The sequence below is a fragment of the Gorilla gorilla genome, chromosome 3 (assembly GCF_029281585.2).
Source record: "Gorilla gorilla gorilla isolate KB3781 chromosome 3, NHGRI_mGorGor1-v2.1_pri, whole genome shotgun sequence".
Lineage (NCBI taxonomy): Eukaryota > Metazoa > Chordata > Mammalia > Primates > Hominidae > Gorilla > Gorilla gorilla.
In genome coordinates, this window is record NC_073227.2 from 22,107,597 (window position 1) to 22,120,852 (window position 13,256).

The window sequence follows — 13,256 nt, forward strand, 5'->3', positions numbered from 1 at the left end:
CTTCCCTCATAGAGGAATCTGAGCCACCTCCTTGGAAGAAACAGAAGAATTGTTGGCAGCTTTCAAATGTCAGGGGCACGCTTCTAACTGTCAAGATTTCAAAACATGTGTACAAGTAGTTGCAGCTAGATCACCCCAGAGCACATTAACTATCTTCTCCTTCTCTCATCCTTATGTAGCTATTAATATTTTGCGTTAGTGTGGTACATTATTCTTAAAACTGATGAACCAGTATTGGTATGATTATTAACTGAAATCTGTAGTTTTCATAAAGGTTCAGTTTTTGTGTTGTACAGTTCTATGGGCTTTGACCAATGCATATTTTCAACTATCCACCATTACAGTATATAGAAAAATTTCATTGCCCTAAAAATCCCCTGTGCTCCACCTCTTCTTTGCTCTTAAATTCTGAAACCCCTAGCAACCTTTGATTTATTTGCTATCTATATAGTTTTGTCTTTTCCAGCATGTAATAGAGTTGCAATCATACAGTCTTTTCTGACTCATTTCTTTTACCTAACAAATACTTTTGAGGTTCCTCCATGTCTTTTCATGGCTTGATAGCTCATTTCCTTTTATCACTGAATAATGTTCCATTATGTGGATGTACCATGGTTTATTTATTCATTTGCCTGTTGGAGACAACTTGCAAGCTTCTAGTTTTTGGAAATTATAAATAAAACTGCTGTAAACATTCATGTACAAGTTTTTGTGTGGACATAAGCTTTCAGCTCATTTGGGTAAATACCCAGGAAACATGAGTCCTGGATTATATGGTAAGAGTATCTCTTGTTTTGTAAGAAACTGCCAAATTGTCTTCAAAAGTGGCTATACCATTTTGCATTTCCACCAGCAATAAATAGCAATAAATGAGAGTTCATATTGCACCTTATTTGCATTTGGTATTTTAAATTTTAGCTATTCTTATAAACGTATAATAAGATCTTATATGGTTGCTCCTAGTGTTTTAATTTGTAATTCCCTAATATGCTTACTAAACCTACGCTTATTTGTCATTTGTACATTTTCTTTGGTAAGGTGTCTGTTCAGATCTTTTACCCCTTTTTTTTTTTAAATTGGGTAGTTTGTTTTCTCATTCTTAAGATTTAAGAGTTCTTTGTATATTTTTGGCTACAAGGTGTTTATCAGATATGTGTTTTGTAAATATTTTCTCTAAGTCTGTGGCTCTTATTTCCATTCTCTTAACAATATATTTTGCAAAACAGAAGTTTTAAATTTTAATTCAGTCAAATTTGTTCATTTTTCTCTTTCACAGATTGTGCTGCTCATGTTGTATCTAAAAATTCATCACTAAACTCAAGGTCACCTCAGTACTTTTCTTTGTTATCTTCTTAGTTTTGCACTTTCTTTAGATCTATGCTTCATTTAGAGTTAATTTATGTAAAAAGTATAAGATCTGTGATTTATGTATTTATTTTTGCACGTAGACGTCCAGTTGTTTTGGCACCATTTGTTGAAAAGACTACCTTTTTTCATTGAATTGCCTTTGCTCTTTTGTCAAAGATCAGTTGACTATATTTGTTTGGGCCTGTTTCTGGGCTATATATTCTGTTTCATTCACCTGTTTGTCAATTCTTTTACCAAAACAATAATGTCTTGATGGCTGTACAAGCTTTACAGTAAGTCTTGGAGTTGGGTAGTGTCAGTCCTTGACTTTGTTCTTCTTCAGTATTTTATAGGCTACTTTGAGTCTTTAGCCTTTCCATGTAGTTTAGAATCATTTTCTGAATATCCACAAAATAAATTGCTAGAATTTTAATTAGGACTGTTTTGAATTTGTTAAGAAGATTGACATCTTATCCATGTCATCATTGGGAAGAATTGACATCTTATCATCTCCTATCCATGAACATGGATTATCTCTCTAGTTATTTAGATGTTTGATTTCTTCTGTCAGAATTTTATAGTTTTCTTCATATATATCTTGTGCATATTTTGTTAGATTTATATCTTAGAATTTTAGTTTTTTGGGTGCTAATGTAAATGGTGTTGTATCTATAGTTTCAAATTCCAATTGATCATTGCTGGTATACAGATTTATTTATTCCTGTCAGAAAAAAATAACCCTCAACACAAGCTTAAATTGCCCTAGTGCAAATAACACCTCACCAGAGACTGAAGGTTAAGTCTCATCCAAAGTCTGATTCCTTCAGTCCCATCAGGAGTTTATTTATCCTATGCTTAAATATTGTCTATGATGAACCCTTCACTCTTTCTCAAGATAATGCATTGTCTCTAGGACAACGTTGTTGTTAGATGGTTTTTTTCTTATACCTGATTTCTTGAGGATAAGTGATAGCTTAATTATAAAACAACAAAGATAGATGTGTTCCATGCAAACCACTTAATCTGCATCCTTTTATGTCCTTCAGATAACATCAAGTCAAGGCTCTCTTAGCATTGGTGAAGCAGGGGAGGCTGCTGTGCTGTGGGGTCCCATGAGCTGAGTTATCATATGCTAGGCTACTAACTGCAAGCCAAACGCCTGACTTTAGGTCTGAATTTGTCACATATTAGCTGAGTAACTTTGGGCAAGCTCCAACATTTTCCAGTTTCTTGATTTTTAGAAATGAGAAAATTAATACCCTCACAGGGCTGTTGTAAGAAAGAAGCAACATAGTGACCATGAAAGCAGTTTTTAAACCAAACTGTTCAATGGAAGCATAATTTTAACTCATTATCCTCTACTTCACAGTCACCACTCAGAATCATAAATTATCACATGTACAGAGTAAGAAGGGTAGACAGGGAAGGGCAGAGAATGAAGTAGAGTTGACATGCTCATAGTGAACCCAGAAGACGATATTCCCCAACTTTGAGTGTCATAGCTGAAGTAAACTTAAACATTATGTAATTTAACCATTTTGTTTCATAGATGAGAAAACTGAGCCCTGACGAGGGAAACAAATTGCCCAAATTTAAGAGCCAGGCTATTTAATTGCTGAACTAAGAAAGGATCTAGTCTGACTCTAAGACCAGTGCTTTTTCTCCTTGTTCACGTGACAAAAGAAATGCCTGAATGTTCCATTTCAGACTGCGCCTCTTACCATACCTTCCTCTCTCTTCCTTGATCGTAGAACATATGGCTTTCTCACCAAAGCTCTCATTGTAAGAAATTGGGAAATGGATTACATGATAAGTATGCCTTCCCCACAAAAACCAACCAGCTGCTCATCTTTGAGAGAGAGGCATTCTTTTAGGCTCAAGCAAGCCAAGAGGAGCAAAGGCCCTCACCTTGTACATTAATTTCTACTGATCAAAAGAAAAAAAATTTACTTAGGTGGACAAAGCAGGATTTCTTAGTTATGATTGTGGGATAAGAGATACAAATGCTTTATGTAAATTAAAATTCAAATGTTCTGAAAATGAATAAAAGAATTTTCTGAAATGGAAGGGCCAGGTTCCACATGTAGTAAACATTTACTTTATATTTCTCACAGCCTGGTGTTGTAGACTCCTGCATTTCATAAGCATCTACCTCCAAGAGCTGTGCAACCCCGGGCTTGATGCCTATGATTTTACCATATCTATGATAGTGGTGATAATGATGTGTACCTGTAGATTAAATGAGAAGACACCTACAAAGCCCACAGCACAGGGCCTTGTAGAACATGAGGCATGGTGCCATAGTGAATCCTGAAATGGGGATTTGTGAGCTCATAGGCCTGAAGCTCTGGAGTCAGATACATATGGAATTATGGGCAAGTGTAGCAGACACTGTTGGTTGCCTTCCTAGAGATATCAGTTCTCTCCACTTCCTTCTTCCTCAACCATGTTCTGGTACCTGCTCTCTCCTCATCATGTGCTGTTTTAGGAGGGATTGCACACCTTTTCCAGGCCCTAGGGTGGGTCCAAATTGGTCTAAACTGATCTTGGTGGTTCCCATTCCCCTGGGCAGTGATTAGCTTAGGTCTGGGCATATGATGCAATTTTGGCCAGTAAGATCTAAGAAGTTGGCTAGGGGACTTTCAGGAAAGGGTTTCTAGCTCTTAAAATAAGACATTGCTGTGGGTGGAATTTTGTCTTTCCCAAAAATATGTTCAATCCTAACCCCTGGTACTTGTGAATATGACCATATTTGAAAATAGGGCCTTTACAGATGTAGTTGAGTTAAGGTAAGGTTATTCCAGAGTAAGGTGTGGCCTAAATCCATTATGATTGGTATCCTTATAATGAGAGAAGAGACAGAAGGACATACACGCAGAGAAAAAGCAATTGGAAAGAGATTGCAGTGATGCATTTACAATGCAAAAAATGTCAAGGATTGCTAGTCATCTCTAGAGGCTAAGAAGAGGCAAGGAATCTCCTTCTCTAGAGGTATCAGAGGGAGTCTGGCCCCGCTGACACCTTGATTTCAGACTCCCAGCTTCCAGAATCATGAGAAAATAAATTTCTGTTGTTTTAGGCCATCCAGTTTGCCCAGTTTATGGCACTTTGTTATGGCAGCCCTAGGAAACTAATACAGGCACAAAGAAAATATGTGCCTTTGGTCTCTCCCTTTGGATTTTTTATGTCTGGATGAAGCTCTTGAAACTTCCATAGCCCGGTTGTAGCTCTGTGGACCAAACTTGAAGATTATGGTGACTCTCTGGGGCTGGCAGGATGAAAGGTTGAAAATAACCCAGGTGTGAAGTCACTGAATTCACAAATCCTGAAGCTGTCTCCCTCTGTTCTTCCTGTTGTGTCCGATAATGCATCTCTCTCATTGTTCGAGCCATGCTGAGTTGATTTTTCTGTTACTTTCAGACAAAATAATTCTGATTCAGAAAGTTATTCTCTCTCTGTCCCTCATTTCCTCATCTGTAACATAACAATGCTATAGTACCTAGTCCATAGGATTTTTCGTGACAAATAAATAAAATAGAGAATCATCCAGGTATTTTTCTCTTTATCTAATTTTTGCCACAGTGCATGATAAATTCAATACCTGCCAGCTACTACTATTATTCTGTTTCTTCAGATTTAACATGTAGTGAACATTCAGTAAATATTTGTTTTTGAATGAATGAATGAATGAATGAGGTCACTGTAATGCGAAAGGGAATACAGAGATGCTAATAAGGACAAAGCAAATTGCAATATGAGAGATGGAAAGATTTATCCTGGACCCTGGCTCCGAATCAAGACCTGGGGGCTACATATGGCCTGGGTCAGGTTGGTGAGGACTCACTCCTGGCAAGTCTGGCATTTTTATGCAGGGAGCTTTGAATTTAAAAATACCTATTGGGGTTTGCAGATAATCTAGGTTGTGGGATAGGCAGGAAGAAGTGAGGCTCAGAAACTGCCTTCCAAAGCCCCCCAGGTTGAGGCCTCAGCCCGATTGCACAAGGATTAAGGAAAAAGAAGTCAGGAGCTTTGTTACATCTCCGAGTTAAGGAAAAGGGCTTTCATTTTGCCTGAGGGAGAGCAACTGACTGTTTCTCCCAAAGACCTTGTTTGAAATTAAGGTCTTGGAACACTGGATTCAATTAACTACCAGTTTAAGAACCTTGGGGAATCTAACTTGCCATGTGCTTCATTTTCCCTTACAAATCACCTCCTGTTTCCTTGCCTTCATATTTCTCCCACCTACAGAGAATTCTGTACTCAGGACTAGGTCAAGACCAGCTTCCTTTTCCTGAGTTAAAAGTGAGGAATACTGGGCAGGCTTTGCCTTCAGTGTCAATTTTACTGTCAGCTTGGCCTATAATCAAGTTCTTGAGGAAACACACATACACACACACACACACACACACACACACACACACACACACACACACACACACACATCCAATCTGGGACTATGCAGAGTCAGAGATGGATTACACAAAATCTTTGTCCTAAGAAACTCACAGTCTAGTGGGAGGAGAAAGAAAGATAAATTGATAAATGCCTCATTATTGGTAGATGCCATAAAATAATCATAGTACTTGTTAAATCAAGTTTAGTCTGAAGCTGCCTTCTTACATATTTTAAGTTCAGCCCAAGGTTTTCTCTGTACATCGTGAACTATAGCAACAGATGGTGATGCTTGTGCCAATCACCAAGTTTCGGCTAATCAAATGTAGCCAACGGTTGCAACTGTGTTCAAATAAGGCAAATGGTGAGCTGCAACCAATCCAGCTGTTTCTGTACCTTACTTCCATTTTCTGCAGTCACTTTCCTTTTTCTGTCCATAAATCTTCCACCACGTGGCTGCATTGGAGTCTCTGAGCCTACTCCTGCTCGGAAGGCTGCCTGATTCCTGAATCATTCATTGCTCAATTAAAATCCTTTACATTTACTTCAGCTGACATTTTTCTTTTGACGTACTGAAGTCCACATGAAAATTGGAGAACACTGAAGAGAGGATTATTTAGGAACTGGATCGTGTCAGGACAGGTTTCACAGAGAGGTGGTGCCTCATTCTGCTAAATTTTGCAGTGAGAGCAGGAGTTTGCCAGGTGCAAGTCTGGATAAAAATACGTGTCAGCTGGGAGTTAACTGAGGTTCTACACTGTGAGGGGCACAAAATATCTCTAAAGCAAACTGGAATGAGGTTCCGGTTGGCCTAGGCTTCTACCTGTGGTTCCTGTTGTGCTTGGAGGAAAGCACCTTGCTTTCCCTCTTATTTGATGAATATAACAAAAGCCTTATTTTGCATTTACTATATTATAAACAATTAGAAGTTCTGTTTTCTAGTCAAAACACAGTCTTCATCCTTAATATGCTGTGTGGCTTTTGACCCTTGAAACAGTATTAAGAAGTGGGAGGTAAGCACATTTGGGGTAGAAGAACAGACAGAGTTCATTAATCTGCATTGAAGAGGCAGAGACAGATCCAAGAGGGCTGCCGTAGTGGGGACGGGAGCTGGGGAAGAGTTGGGAGAAGGCCCAGCATTGCTCTGGCTCAGAAAATATGCCTTCAAGGAGAGACTTGTGGAATGGAGCTATTTTCTATGACATGCGATGCTCCATGTGACATGAATGCCCTCCTCCATCATCTCTGTGATATTGAGTAGATTCTCCTTGGTCACCGATACACTTATAGGAGTGGTGTGTTTCAAAGGAGCTTAAATAAGAAAGTGACATAGTAATTGATATGTTATTTACTGACCTAAGAAAGAATGTATGTACTTAACATTTAAGTGAATAGAAAAGTATTTTCTCTTCACTGATGCCAAATAGATATTGAAATATGTTTAAGAATAGTAGCTTACAGTAAGGCCAGCCACCTATTTCTTTTTTCCAAGTGCAGGGAATAAGATGCATGAAGGCCCAGAGGTGTGGCCCTCCCTTTGGAGACTAGCCCGTGGTTTGGTGCAGCTGGAAGAGTGAATGTGAGTTTGAGTGGGTGGAAGGTGAAGAGGAGAGATGGGCAGGAGCTGGATCATGAAGGTGCATGAATGCCTTGTGGAAAGGTTTCTGTTTCTTCCAGTGGACTCTCATAGATTGTAAAGAGCTACTGAGGAGTCTCTATTTATCCAGTAGAGTCTTAGAGATCGTGGAGAACTATACCAGAAGCAGTATAATGGGATCATTTGTACTACTCAATTTTTTGAGAGAGGATTTTGAGGTCTGAGAGTGGACATATTTCTGCCCAAGGTCATTCAGTGAAGTGTGACAGAGTTAACTTATATTGAGCTATATTTGTTCCCCCGTAGTTCCTCCCTATCTGTTCTCTAAGGTAAATAACAGAAAAGAGTGTAAGGCTTACTATAGTGAAGGTGTGGCCTGGGGAGCTAAAAGATAGTTAGGCTGATATGGGTTTGAGTTCCAACCCATCACTTGTTGTTAGCTGTGAAACCTCAAGTGAGTTTCTCAGTCTTTCTGAGAACCCTGAATAATAGAGATTTTTAGCTTAAAAATGAGAATGGTAATGCACATAATACTGTGGAGATTTTGTGAGAATTAGAGAACATCACACATGTAATTATTTATCACAAGGCCTAGTACATAATTCATATGGATTTCAGTCTACCTATTTGTTTGAATTCTTTACTTTGGAGTCACAGTGTCTTTCTTTGCGTATGAACATATCTGAAACACCTGAACACAACTTTTTGCCATCTCCATTCCCACTTCTTACTCTTCTCTTACACAGCCTGAGCATCAATTATTGACCATATAACTGAGTGTGTACCCTCTTCCCATTGAAAGTCCCTTCTCTCCCTTAAAGTGGGAGGACAGATTGAGTAACATAGTGCCTACTGGGGGCTAATCCATGCTGAGTTAACTCAGAGGCTAGTTCTCTCATGTATGGTGATACATAAAACAAGAATCTGCTGAGCAGTGTCTTCCCTCCCCAACACAGAGGCTCCAGGAGGGTCAAATAGGTCTTAGAGTGTTGTCCCATGGGCACAAAGGAAGAATACAGTGGACTGGAGACACATTGTGAATACAGCACTATTATTATTCTCTGCTCTGGAAATGAACCCAATAGGTGCTTCTTTGTCAGACCCTATAGGCAAACCTTCCCTGAAACAAGAGCCTTTTCTCAAATTTCTTGTCCAGACTTACAGAGCTGTTATTATCCCAACAGTTTCTCAAGATAAATAGAAGGACTTAGACTCCAGAACGACTATGTTGCTTGAGTCTGTTAGCCCATATTTAAGATGGTGATTTTTAAATGGGCTTTTTAGAGTAATGCTTTGTCACTCATTATAGTGAAGCAAATACCCTCATCAAGTGTCAGCACCTGCTTGGAGAATGTATTTTAGCAGAGTAAATGTTACCTGTGAAGGTACTCAGAAAAAATTAGTATCACATACACACTTGTCTCAACTTCCTGGTCTGGCATTTCCCCCACTATTCACTCTTTATATACGTTAATGCTCCAATCAAACTAAACTAGTTACTCTCTTTCACAACTTTTGCTTTCTTTCATTTGTGGGTTACTGATACAGTTTTCTTAGCTTAGAATGCCTTTTTGCCCATCGATGCTTGTTCAATTCTATGTGTCTAGCATGAATCATCTCAAATCCTACCATTTCCAAGGAGTTTCTTTCTCAGCAAAGAAGAAATCATTTCTTCTTTCCCTGAATGTCCCTGATACTTTTTCCTGAACCTCTGTTAAGGCACTTACATGCCTCAGCACTCCTAAAGTGTAAGCTCCTTGAGGCCTGGACTTGCATCTTAACATCTGGGTGTTTTGCATCTTTGCAAGGCAATATAGCAGGAGGTCAAAGACATGGAGCCTGGGGTCAGGCTCCTGGATACACTCTGGGCTGTACTACTAACCAGCTGTGTGATCTTAGACAATTACTGGCATAGCATAATCACTCAACAATGTAAGCATTAACTGTTTATATTCTTCATAACACACAGGAAAGTGCATGGTATATCCATTCTGTGCTCAGTAAATGTTTATTGAATGAATAAATAAAAAGGCAAATGAAAAGTAGTTCATCCTTGAATGTTTGTTGAATGAATGGATGAATGAATAATTTAATGGATTTGGAATAACATTTCTCAAGCACACTTCTTTCACAGAACCAAAAGAAACTGCTCTCTCCTAAACTCACTGTCCCATTAAATACTCCTCCCTTAGAACCATCTACCAACAAGGTGATATGGCTTGTACAGTATTCTATTTTTATTTGTTTTAAGAGTGATTATGCTAAAGGGCTGCTTCAAACTTTTGCAGATTGAAGAAAGATGATTACTTTCCTTGCCTGTGAATAAGGTTCGTTTCTCTAGAAGAGCAGAATGGAAGCACCTTCACCATTCTATACCAATGGCATTTCTGAGTGGACAAGCTGAAATTCAGTAATGTCTCCAAGCATTGTGGCTCGCCTTTCAAAATGAACTTCGAGGCTGCTAACCCTGCATGACATAGCCTACAGGACACTCCACTCCCTCCCTGTTCTCATCAAACAAGAGAAGTTGCACAAGCTGGAGGGGCAGCTGGATCACAGTTTATGCTGCCCCCAGGATGCATCTTTCATCCTAATGGTGCTTATTCAGCTGTGGGGATGCATTGGTATCTAGCTGATTTTTGAAAAAGTGCAAAAGTCCATTTAAAAACACAACCAAATCCTCCTTTTGAGAGTGGGGCCTTGTGTGGGGGTGGGGAGGAAAAGGATGAGAAATTTTTCCATCTTATTTTCTGATATTCTTTGCTTTGTAGGCGAATACTTACAGAGATGCCTGCAGGTGGTTTTCCAGAGTCCGTTTCTGATCAAAGTCAATAAAGCTCTTTCTCTATGTGGGAAGGGAGCTCTCTTTTAGACTACTTTCTTACTTTGTGCTTTCTTATGTAGATAAGTCATCTAAAATCACACAGCCACAGGTCCTTATCTGTCAGGGCCTGGTAGCAGCACTAGTGACATTTTTTTCATCCAATAAACATGAATTAAGTTATTTCTATAGTGCCAGGCACTGAGACAGCTATAAATTGGGGATAGAGGGAGTCAGAGGAAAAGCTGCCCTTTCTATTTTTGTGTTCCTACTATGTGCCAGGTACAGTAACTTTTGTGTAGTAGTGAGAAAAAGCAATTTAAAAATCATTTCCATTTTATAGAAATTTAGAAGTGGAAACTCTGAGAAGTGAAATAATTTGCCTAAGATCATTCAGGAAGGTATTGAGTGTTTGAGCTGAGCTTTCCGATATTGGCCAGTAGAGAGAAGTGGAATAAAGAAGAAAGGGCACCTTGGGAAGAATTATTGGTATAATAAAAGCAGGGGGTGGTGATGGGGAGATGGGAGGGCCAGATCAGGTTCTGCAAAGAGTTTTGTGCATTGTCGTTTGAACCGTAATAAGAGAGAAGTTTGGATTGGGAGGAAAGCTTGATAACGTGAAGCAACGTTTGGAATATCAAGCTCTGCCAATGAAATTCATTCTTAAACACCTGGATTTATTCCTGTCAACAACAGTAATATAGATTAATTATAGGTAAGACTGAGTTAATAAAGATAGTCAAATAATCCATCAGTGATTTTTATTGTGTTTCTCCATTATAAAACCAGTACGTACTCATTATAAACATTTTGGGAGTGTCAAAAAAAATAGAAAGAAAAAAATTGACCTTTGAGTTATTTCTCAGTGCAGCTACTATGCACCATTTTGTCTTTTTCCTTTAAGTTTTTTTTTCTTCCCTTCTAAATGCTTGGGTTGTTTGGTTTACATAATTATCAGTATATTGTAAATAAAACTTAGTACCACTTTTCACTTACTTTGTAACATATAACTTTTTTTTTACATGCTATAAGGTCTCTAAAATTTACATTTCATGATTATAATCCACTCATTGAATATACCACACTTAATATAAACAAGGATTTAGAGTTGGATATTTAGTTGTTTTGTACTTTTCGTACCTGATCAATAACATTTTGATGAAAATGTGCTGCAAGTTTTTCTAAAAATTCAAATAATTTATATAAGATGATTTTCCAGGAGTGCTGCTACTAAATGAAAGATCACATGTACTTTTCAGCTCTTCTGTCATAAAAGCAATTTAAGTGTTTTGTTTTGTTTTTGTTTTAGAGTACCAACAATTTGTCTGGTTATCTGCTAGGCTGACTCAAGAATCTTCATTCTAGTGAGATCGCTAAAAACAATATGAAATATCATAAAGTGCTGGTGATGAGGAATATTAGGAACCTGCGTCAGGTATCATGATGAATCAGACTTTCTGCATCACGTATCGTGATGATTCATGACTTTCAGAGCTGGAAGGACCCTCAGAAAAGCATCCAGTCTTGGCCCAAAGCTGCAGATGGGCAAAGCATTTTAGAGCAGGCAGCAAAGGCCAGGACAAAGCATGTATTGAGTAAATGGCAGAGCAGTTTTCAGATCTCTAAAATCATCACCTCTTGGTCATTTCTAGTATAAAAGTTCTATGGTACCAAGACTAGTCCTCTGGCTCTATCTGCTTAGAGCTGGAATTCTTAGCATTTGATACAGCCCCATTTACAGGAGTATGGCACACTCCCTCAAATAAGTCAATCAATTCAGAGACAGTGTTTCATCAGAATTTCCAATGGGAAGAGTTTGGTTTGCACCATGTTTGATAGGTTTGTTTTCCCACATATCCCACTCCCAATGTATCAAAAAATGTATCTACCTACTCAACAAATATTTCTCCCTCTTCATGCTTTCCAAGCCTTTCTTGGGGAGATCACAGCCTCCCTCTATTCACTTCTTAGTAATCCAATCATAATATCCCAATTATGACCAATAAGATATGAGGGGAAACCTGCTGGGAAGCTTTTGGGAATACTTTTGTTCATAAAAAATTGTTACATGGAAAAGATATCTTCTTTTGCTGAATATTTTTGTGTCTGCACGTGGTGTCCGGAACTGCAGCAGCAACCTTGTGATCCAGAAGACAGTTAGGAAAATCTGTTGGGATTTCGTAGTAGAATAATGGGGGAAAAACTGAGTTTCAAATGATGTCTTTGAGTTGATAAATTATATCTGAAGCCTCCCTGCACCTCTTGTTATGTGGCAGAATTATTCCTCATTGTTTAAATGAGTTGATATTAAGCTTTCAATTATTTAAATCTCAAAGCATCTTTACTGCTATAATATATGTGAATGATATCCTCAATCATGGGGCCAGCTCATCTAGATTGCCAGGGTACTGCATTAACAGTTTCTACTTTGGACAGGTGTGTGTTAAAAAATGCTCAGCTTTGCTCTCATCGCCTCAAGGAAATCTTTCTCATCCTCTGCCTAACCTTCAACTCCATTTGGTTTGGATGTTTCTCCTCTGAGCTTTCATAATAACCTCTTTGGTTTTATTGTATTAATGTTGTTTCTGTCTTCCCACTAAGCTTTGAGTTCTTTAAGGACAGCAACTGTTTTAGTCATCTCAGTAGCTCCACTCTTAGAATTCAAAATGGAAAACAAAATAAGTAAGTTATTCACCAGATTGCTGTGACTCTTTTCATTAAGGTATTAAGTGGTGTGTGTGTGTGTGTGCGCGCGTGCGTGCGTATGGGCATCCACATATGTGTTCATATCATTTTTATTAGAATTTGGTACTTTACTCACTCATATGCCTGCTGTATTTTCTTTTCCTATCTCATTCACATAAGGCAGCATCTCTCATAAATGTAAACCAAACCTAGTTGACATGAAACTCCTATGCCCCCAAGGAAGACTTAAAACTGCTTGGAGTATCTTTTCTTGCTGGAAGGACAATTTGAAGAGAGTGCGGGTCATTGAAAGCAGGAGAGGGATGCCTGTTCATTCTGCTGAAAGACTTCTCATTATGCTACTGGCCACAAGGTGTCCATCTCTCAGTAGGAAGAATGCATAGCTTCTGGAGA

General features: G+C 38.5%; 1 long non-coding RNA gene across 4 annotated transcripts in view; it reads left to right on the top strand.

Annotated features, from left to right (window-relative positions):
- Positions 1–13,256, top strand: part of LOC129533270 (uncharacterized) — a 99,107-nt gene that overhangs the window by 61,351 nt on the left and 24,500 nt on the right. For 2 of the 4 annotated variants that reach the window (XR_008679385.2, XR_010133334.1), the window contains one exon: positions 9,625–10,847. The exons of 1 other annotated variant lie outside the window; for it this stretch is intronic. This is a non-coding gene — a long non-coding RNA (uncharacterized lncRNA). Of the gene's footprint in view, positions 1–9,624; positions 10,848–13,256 lie in introns of those variants that run through there. One more of the 4 variants, XR_008679388.2, reaches the window with a different exon arrangement.